At 39.8% G+C, this 8,244-nt stretch overlaps 1 pseudogene; it reads left to right on the top strand.

The window, feature by feature from the left end:
• The window catches only part of LOC122539650, a 17,547-nt pseudogene extending 14,068 nt beyond the window's left edge, over nucleotides 1-3,479 (top strand).
• The last annotated feature ends 4,765 nt before the right edge of the window (nucleotides 3,480-8,244 follow it).

The raw sequence follows: 8,244 nt of genomic DNA on the forward strand, positions 1-8,244 counted from the left end.
ACCCCTCCTCCAGGTCATTTATAAAAATGACAAACAGCAATGGTCCCAAAACAGATCCTTGCGGAACACCGCTAGTGACGGCACTCCAAGATGAACCTTTGCCATCAACTACTACCCTCTGTCTTCTTCCGGCATTTCTCGATCTTCTGACCCTACAGTGAAGTCTATAGTACTCTCCTAGCAGTTATAGAACATAGAACATAGAAGAATACAGCGCAGTACAGGCCCTTCGGCCCTCGATGTTGCGCTGATCCAAGCCCACCTAACCTACACTAGCCCACTATCCTCCATATGCCTATCCAATGCCCGCTTAAATGCCCATAATGAGGGAGAGTCCACCACTGCTACTGGCAGAGCATTCCATGAACTCACGACTCGCTGAGTAAAGAACCTACCCCTAACATCTGTCTTATGTTTGCTTTATTTTGATTTTCAAGTACTGTCCATTTGCCTTCACTCGATGAGGTATCCATGAATTCATTTCTCTTTACAGCTGGAAATACTCTTGTCAGAATTGCGATAAAATCGACATTCTCTAACACTGCCCCCCCCCCCCCCCCCCATTGCGCCCGTGCTTACACACACACATACTTTGCATCTTTCCCTGTCTCCCCTGAAGGCACTATAACCTGTAATATTGAATAGCCACTCATGTCTCTCTCTCAACAACTCTCCGTGATATCAACTGCACCAATTCATGGTGGCTCAGTGGTTAGCACTGCTGCCTCACAGCACCAGGGTCCCAGGTTCAATTCCAGCTTGGGGCAACTGTCTGTGTGGAGTTTGCACATTCTCCCTGTGTCTGTGAGGGTTTCCTCTGGGTGGTCCAGTTTCCTCCCACAATCCAAAGATGTGCAGGTCAGGTGAATTGGCCATACTAAATTGCCCATAGTGTTAGGTACATCAGTTAGAGGGATATGGTTCTGGGTGGGTTACTCTTCGGAGGGTCCGTGTGGACTTGTTGGGCTAAAGGGCCTGTTTCCAAACTGCAGGAAATCTAATCTAATTCCTCATTTATGCTGATAACTCATCTACCTTGTTCATCAGACTCATTCATTAAAACGAATACCATCCAACATTGCTATCTTCCCTTTTGAAGGCATGAGAATGGGGTTGAGAAACATATTAGCCATAATCCATTGGCTGAACAGCCTTAATCTGTTCCTATATCTCACCATCTAGTGGTCTCAAAATGACATGGCAAAAATGTGAAGTGACCCTTGAAAATAAATCAAAATTAAGTTCAATACTTCATTCCCAGTTCAGGAATGACCTGTTGGCATTGGGCATTGTATAACATTGACCTTATCTGGTACTGAGCTCTTTAGCTTCATTCATCGGACCAGACCACAGACCAAGTGGGTATCATATTTGATTAACTGGGATAAATGTGATCTAATTGAGCCTCGTTAAAACACTCCATGTAATTAGTGGATGTGGCAGGAAAATGTTTCAGCCTGGTTTCAGGATGAAGATTTTCCTACACTGAGTCGTGGGGTCTGAATAAAATTAGCACAAATTTCCACCAAGTTTGTACGTTAATTTAAAATGCTTCTGCCTTTTTTTTTGCTCCACGAAGAAATTAAATATTGCAGATTGGTATTAAACTAAAAGTGCAGACCAGTCATGAACTAACTGAATGAAAGGAAAGACTTGATGTGATTGATGTCCTCCACTTTATCCAATTCTGTAGTCAGTGTCTTGTTTTCAGATCTATTCCAAATTTGGCACATGAGGAATAATGCCATATTTTAGGGAACGATATCACAACAATCAATGCAAAGTATTGTTGATCACATTAAACATATTAAAGAGAATTTCCATGGCTGTTCTCTGTTCCCGTAACACTTTATATCCTCTGCAAGTGCATGAGGACAAAGAGAATAATTGTAATTTATTGTATTTTATCCAAAATTTAGAATGTGATTTGGCACTCAGTGTAACCAACAGCATTTGCACGTAAGGTCCATGAACATGGAAATGAACTCATTATATACAGATTACTCTTGTAACAAGTATCAATAGATGGTCTTAAGTGAAGAAAGAACTCTGAAAGAAAGGTTACTCCATGGGTTACATCATGATACCTTTGTCGATTTTACTTTTTTCATAGGTTTCACTTGTTACAAAGCCAGTGTCTTTAGGAATAATTACACAGGGTATCTTACAGGTAATCACAATGTTTTCACAACCAAAATATAGAAACAATAGTAAAATAGTTTCAGCATTAGTTGGAAGTTGCCTTGTTGAAGGTGGTTTCTTCACCTTGTGAGAAAAGAGCCGGAAGACTGTGTGTTCTGATCCTTAAGACACATTTTTCATTGATTTTCTTTCAGAGGTGTCACCGAGTGGCAGATTACATAGTTACAATAATACCACCGCCCATAGAACAGGTCTTACTGGAGGCGACAGTAACGTTAACCTGCATTGTGTCCAATCTTCCTTTTGGAGTCAATGTCACCTGGATACAAGAAAATAAACCTCTGAAATTAGGGATTGCTGACCAGCCTGGAGAGAATCCTGACAACGTGATCAGCAAATTAGATATTTCTACTGAAGCCTGACTGAGTGGTGTTGATTTTGAATGTGTGGTGAACCATCAGAATCTACCGACACTTCTGAGAGACGCCATCCACAAGAAGAAAAGTGAGCGGTGAGAGTAAAGCACACAGTGGATCCCATGTGTAATTTAGATCCAGTAACATCAATGGCAGGCTTTGATTGGTAATGAACAAACACCGTTGGTAGCATTAATGATTTGTGTGATAGCAGGATAGCTAAGTAGCTGATTAAGGAAAAGACAGACCAAAGGATATTCTATTCTGATTAGGTCAGATAAGGTGGGAAGAGGCCTGGTTTGTGACGTAAACATCAGCAATGACAAATGGACATAATTTCCTAGTTGTGGGCTGGAAACATGGAGGCGACTTTCAAATTAAGCTCTTGACTTTTTTTAATGAATAGAATGTGTACCATTCTGCTTCTTTAAAAAATGAAAGTGAATACATTCCAAATTAAAAATGACATATTTTAATATTTAGTGAAATTGATTCTGTATTTTTATCGTTGATTGATATTTTTCTCAAATATTCTGCAGTGATTAATCCGCTGGAGCTATCAGTGTCTGTCCTCCTGCCACCAACAGAAGAAATCTCTGCTCAAAGGTTTCTCTTCCTCACCTGTTTAGTGAGAGGTTTCTCCCCCCGAGAGATCTTCATCAAATGGACAAACAATGACAAGCCGGTGAATCGCAGTAACTACAAGAACACCAAGGTGATGGCGGAGCGACAACAGCTCCTTCTTCATCTACAGCCTGTTATCCATTACAGCGGAGGAGTGGGCCAGTGGTGCTTCTTACTCCTGTGTGGTGGGACATGAAGCGATTCCATTGAAGATCATCAACAGAACAGTTGATAAACCCAGCGGTAAACCAAGTTTTGTGAACATTTCACTTGGACACTGTTAATCCATGTCAATAAAAATCTCAAAGTTGAAACTAATAATTAAACAAAAGTAATAAAGTTATTTTTTTCCTCCAATTGTGAATTAAGTATACGACTGTTTGATTAATTGTGTTTCCCACTTTTACTTATATTCCATCTGTACAGTCCAATTCCTCGGATGCTGCCTTACCTGCTATGCTTTTCCAGCACCATTCTAATCTAGACTCTGATCTCCAGCAACTGCAGTCCTCACTCTTGCCTTGATTATTGACGGGTCTAGGACTCGTGTCTTGTGCAAGTAATGTTCCCTTCTCATAACACCCTTGGTCAGAGACAGAGTAAAGCTCACTCATTACAGGATTCTGCAAAGTACCTTATCTGTCTTAAATCTCTCTGGGATAACAAGAGGTCATGCTTTCAAAGTGAGAGGTGGAAAGTTTAAGGGGGATACATGTGGCAAGTACTTCACACAGAGGATGGTGGGCGTTTGGAACGCGTTGCCAGCAGAGGTGGTAGAGGCAGGCACGGTAGATTCATTTAAGATGAGTCTGGACAGATGCATGAGTAGGTGGGGAGCAGAGGGATACAGATGCATAGGAATTGACTGACAGGTTTAGACAGTACGTTTGGATTGGCCCAGGCTTGGAGGGCCGAAGGGCCTGTTTCTGGGCTGTAAATTTTCCTTGTTCTTTGTTCTGAGATGAAATCTGACAATGTCCATTTTATGGCAAATGAAGACCACAAATTTTGAACTTGGTTTTCCTGATTCCCTGATTGCCTACTCTTACAAAAACAATGTCAACTCAAACTGCCACATCGCATCAATTGGGAATATATACTTAAGAGACTTTTACAATTTGTTTTGATTGGGACATACCAATCGCAAAGAATGCAGAAGAACTTGAAGTTAACCTTTGTTTCTGGGGAACTGCCAGGAATTTTGCACCAGTGCATTAGTTGACAGAAAATATCTTCACTTTTACACCAAAGAGAATGCACAGAAAAGTTGTTGTTGAGCAGATGGAGGAGGAGAGGAGAATAATTAACAGTCTGTACTTTAATCTCTGTGCAGAGTTTTCACAGTAGACATCCTCTGTAATGTAACCTAGTTGCTAACAGGAACAGTCAGCTTCTTGCTTACTGTCCGAAGATTTAAAATTTCCATGCAAAATAATACCTTTGAAGCATGCTGAACACGCTAGGATGTGTTAAGCATTTGTTAACATCGACTCCCCTTAATCCAAAAAACTAATGTTGACACCATCCCAGCTTGTATTCCAGAGTTTTGTCTCAGTTTTCTGGAGCACATGGGATAAATTCTCGTATTCGAATACCTGACATCATTTTGATTCACGTACAGAACACGAGCAGACATCTTCTAATCAGCATATTAAGAAATGGCATTATACATCTCTGGAGCAGTGGGATTTGAACTCAGACCTCTTGTCTCAGAGACAGCAATTCTATCACTGCAACAAAAGAGTCCTTCACAAAGCACTTACCTCTCCATGGCAATGAGAAATTTTCTCCACACCATCAGGGTGAGATCTAATTGTTGGCAATCCATTAAAATTATAACAACAATAAAAATTACAATTTGGTATGAGAGTAGAAATACACACTGATACAGAGAGATGCTCACAAATACAGACTAAAGACACATATACAGACTCTCATCTGAAGGCACATACTTATGCATGCAAACAAATGTGCAAACACACAACCACGTTCAGAGCCACACATGAAAATTTTTATTTGGACATTCATCTAAGCACTTACAAAAATGCATATACACTGAAAGAAAGGCACATGCACAAATTAACAGGAATATCCACACATAACCATGAAAAAAACATAGACACATGTTAACACAGAAATGGACACGAGTACATATACATTCATACAGCGTAATGCTTACAGATATGCATGCATAAACACTCCGATATAACATCCGAAAAATGTCCCCCATGTGTAGACTCACAGAGATATATGTGAGCACAGAGATAAACATTAATCTCATTATTTTCCCAATTTCATAATAACATATGATGGAAGAGGCCGCTTAATTATTTATTTTTAAAATGCATTGATCAGCACGTATACATGGTCACACTACACACAAATTCGGTCTCAGGGCATGAAATAAACAAGGAAAATGGCACAAGTGTCAGCAACCATCCACACACAATAACAGAAAAAACACATCAGGAGATGGTTTTGGATAAATTGCCATACAAGCAGACATCATCACATGAATACAAACATCCTTCAAAACATGGTGTTGCATGCTAAACTTTGTTGAGCATAAGCATGAAAATAACCTAATGTAGGTAGGATCTGAAATAGATACATGAAGACATATTTTAGATGGCACTAATGAAAAGTAAATATTCACAAAACATTAAAGATAAGCATAGTCATCAACAAAGTAGCATATTAGCATGACAATGCTTACACATTATGAAATGCATAAAATTTAGGTGCACAAACACGTCAATGAGCACACCAGCATTAAAGGAACATGAGTATGATAATTCATGCTAAAACTCCAACATGGGCAAGTGTGAAGTAAGAAGCACTCTTAACCACATCCACAAACACTAAAGGAAAAATATTCACCACAAGTGGTAGAAAAAAATAAATTAAGGGACATGTGCACAAAAACTTATTCCTAAAATCCACAGATCCTACAAACAAAAACATGAAGCAATGTTCTTACTGTGGATGTAAGTTATGTTCATGATTTGCCAAGTAGTTGGTCACCAATAAGTGAAAATGAAAATCACATTTGAACTCTCATCCAGTACACGCTACAATTTTCAACTAAACTGCTGTCACAGCCCATATTTAAAATATAATAACAGAATTAAAATAACTGTTCCAATAAAAAAGTCCTCAAATGATAAACAATGATAATATTCTTCAATTTAAAAAAAAAGACAATATAATTCATAATGTTCTGAGGCACTGAGTTCTTATCAGGCCTTGAATACTTACCCTCCATTGAGTGTTCTAGGCTGACCAAGATATCAAATTTGGCCAAGGCAAATCTAAATTGATGGATTATTTGAAAAACCTACAATTGTTTGCATAAGGGATTCATATTCCATATGTAGTGCCCAGATTAAATAAAATTATAACTATTGGAGAAGGCTTCAGAGAGTCTAGATCAGATAGGTTCCAGAATATGTGAACAGTTGCTGTGATTAGTTGCTGAATTCTGTCTTGCACCATATAGATCCCAATGGGTGAATATTTCCAGTCCTTCTGATCTCTGCCTTGCCTGATTGACATCGACCTATGATTTATAGTTTTTGAGGGCTGCTGTTCAGTAATATCCCTGTATCGTATATATCTCAGTCTCATTCCCTGGGATTATGACACAAGGTTGGAGGTACTTTCGATAGTATCGAGGGCTATTGCAGCACAACATAGACAGGATGCAGAGCTGGGCTGAAAAATGGCAGGTGGAGTTCAACCTGGATAAATGAGAAGTGATGCATTTTGGAAAGTCAAAGTCAAATACTGAATATAGGATTAAAAACAGGATTCTTGGCAGTGTGGAGGAACAGAGGGATCTTGGTATGCAAATACATAGTGAATAGTTTTGTTAAGAAAGCATATGGTGTTTTGGCTTTCATTAACATGGGGATCGAGTTTAAGAGCTGTGAGGTTTTGCTACAGCTCTACAAGTCCTTGGTGAGACCACACCTGGAATATTGTGCCCAGTTCTGGTCGCCCTACTATAGGAAAGATACAGAGGCTTTAGAGAGCGTGCAAAGAAGGTTTACCAGGATGCTGCCTGGACTGGAGGGCTTGCATTATAAAGAGACGTTGAATAAGCTCGGACGTTTCTCTCTGAAGAGAAGGAGGAAGAGAGGTGACCTGATCAAGGTGTATAAGATAATGAGAGGAATGGATAGAGTCAATAGTCAGAGACTTTTCCCCAGGGCAGGATTGACTAGTACGAGGGGACATAGTTTTAAGATATTAGGAGAAAGGTATAGAGGGGACGTCAGAGGAAGTTCTTTTACTCAGAGAGTTGTGAATGCATAGAATGCATTGCCAGCGGTGGTGGTGGAAGCAGAGTCATTAGGGACACTTAAGCGACTGCCGGACATGCACATGGATAGCAGTGAGTTGAGGGATGCCTAGGTTGTTATTTTATTTTACATTAGGATTAATCCTCGGCACAACATTGTGGGCCAAAAGGCCTGTTCTGTGCTGTACTTTTCTATGTTCTATGATTTGACAAGGTGTGGTGTGTCAAATAGATCCCAAGATTTGTGCTCCTTGACACTTAAGTGTGATAAAAACTCCAGTTCAGCGAATCCATCCTTGGTTTGTGTCACGTGTTGTGTCTGCATATTTGTCTGAACACTGACATTTTTGGCTGATGAATGTTTAGTTGGGCATTTCAGCTGGCGATTTATGTACTACTAACCCAGGCTATCCCAACATTTGGAGTACTTTTAGTTTAAATAGAGTAGAGCAAGCTTTCAAACTCCATTGCCTGTCTTTTTTAGACTTCTAGTGGAACAAAGCTTGCGGTTTTTATCATTACTTGATCTGAGGTCATGACCCTTTGTGCATAAGAGGAAATGCTCTCTTATCATTCTGCCTCTGGAGTGTTCCCATAAGACATACCAAGAGAAAGATGCATTTACATTAGTGGGCCACACTCTCACCCAGAGTGGTGGCAGCACTGCAGATAATACTCAGGCAGAATAGAATGATTAATGTGGAAGCAGTTGTCCAGATGTTGCCATTTTCATTTTTATAGTCTTCAAGTGTGACCTAT

Source organism: Chiloscyllium plagiosum, chromosome 33 (assembly GCF_004010195.1).
Source record: "Chiloscyllium plagiosum isolate BGI_BamShark_2017 chromosome 33, ASM401019v2, whole genome shotgun sequence".
NCBI lineage: Eukaryota > Metazoa > Chordata > Chondrichthyes > Orectolobiformes > Hemiscylliidae > Chiloscyllium > Chiloscyllium plagiosum.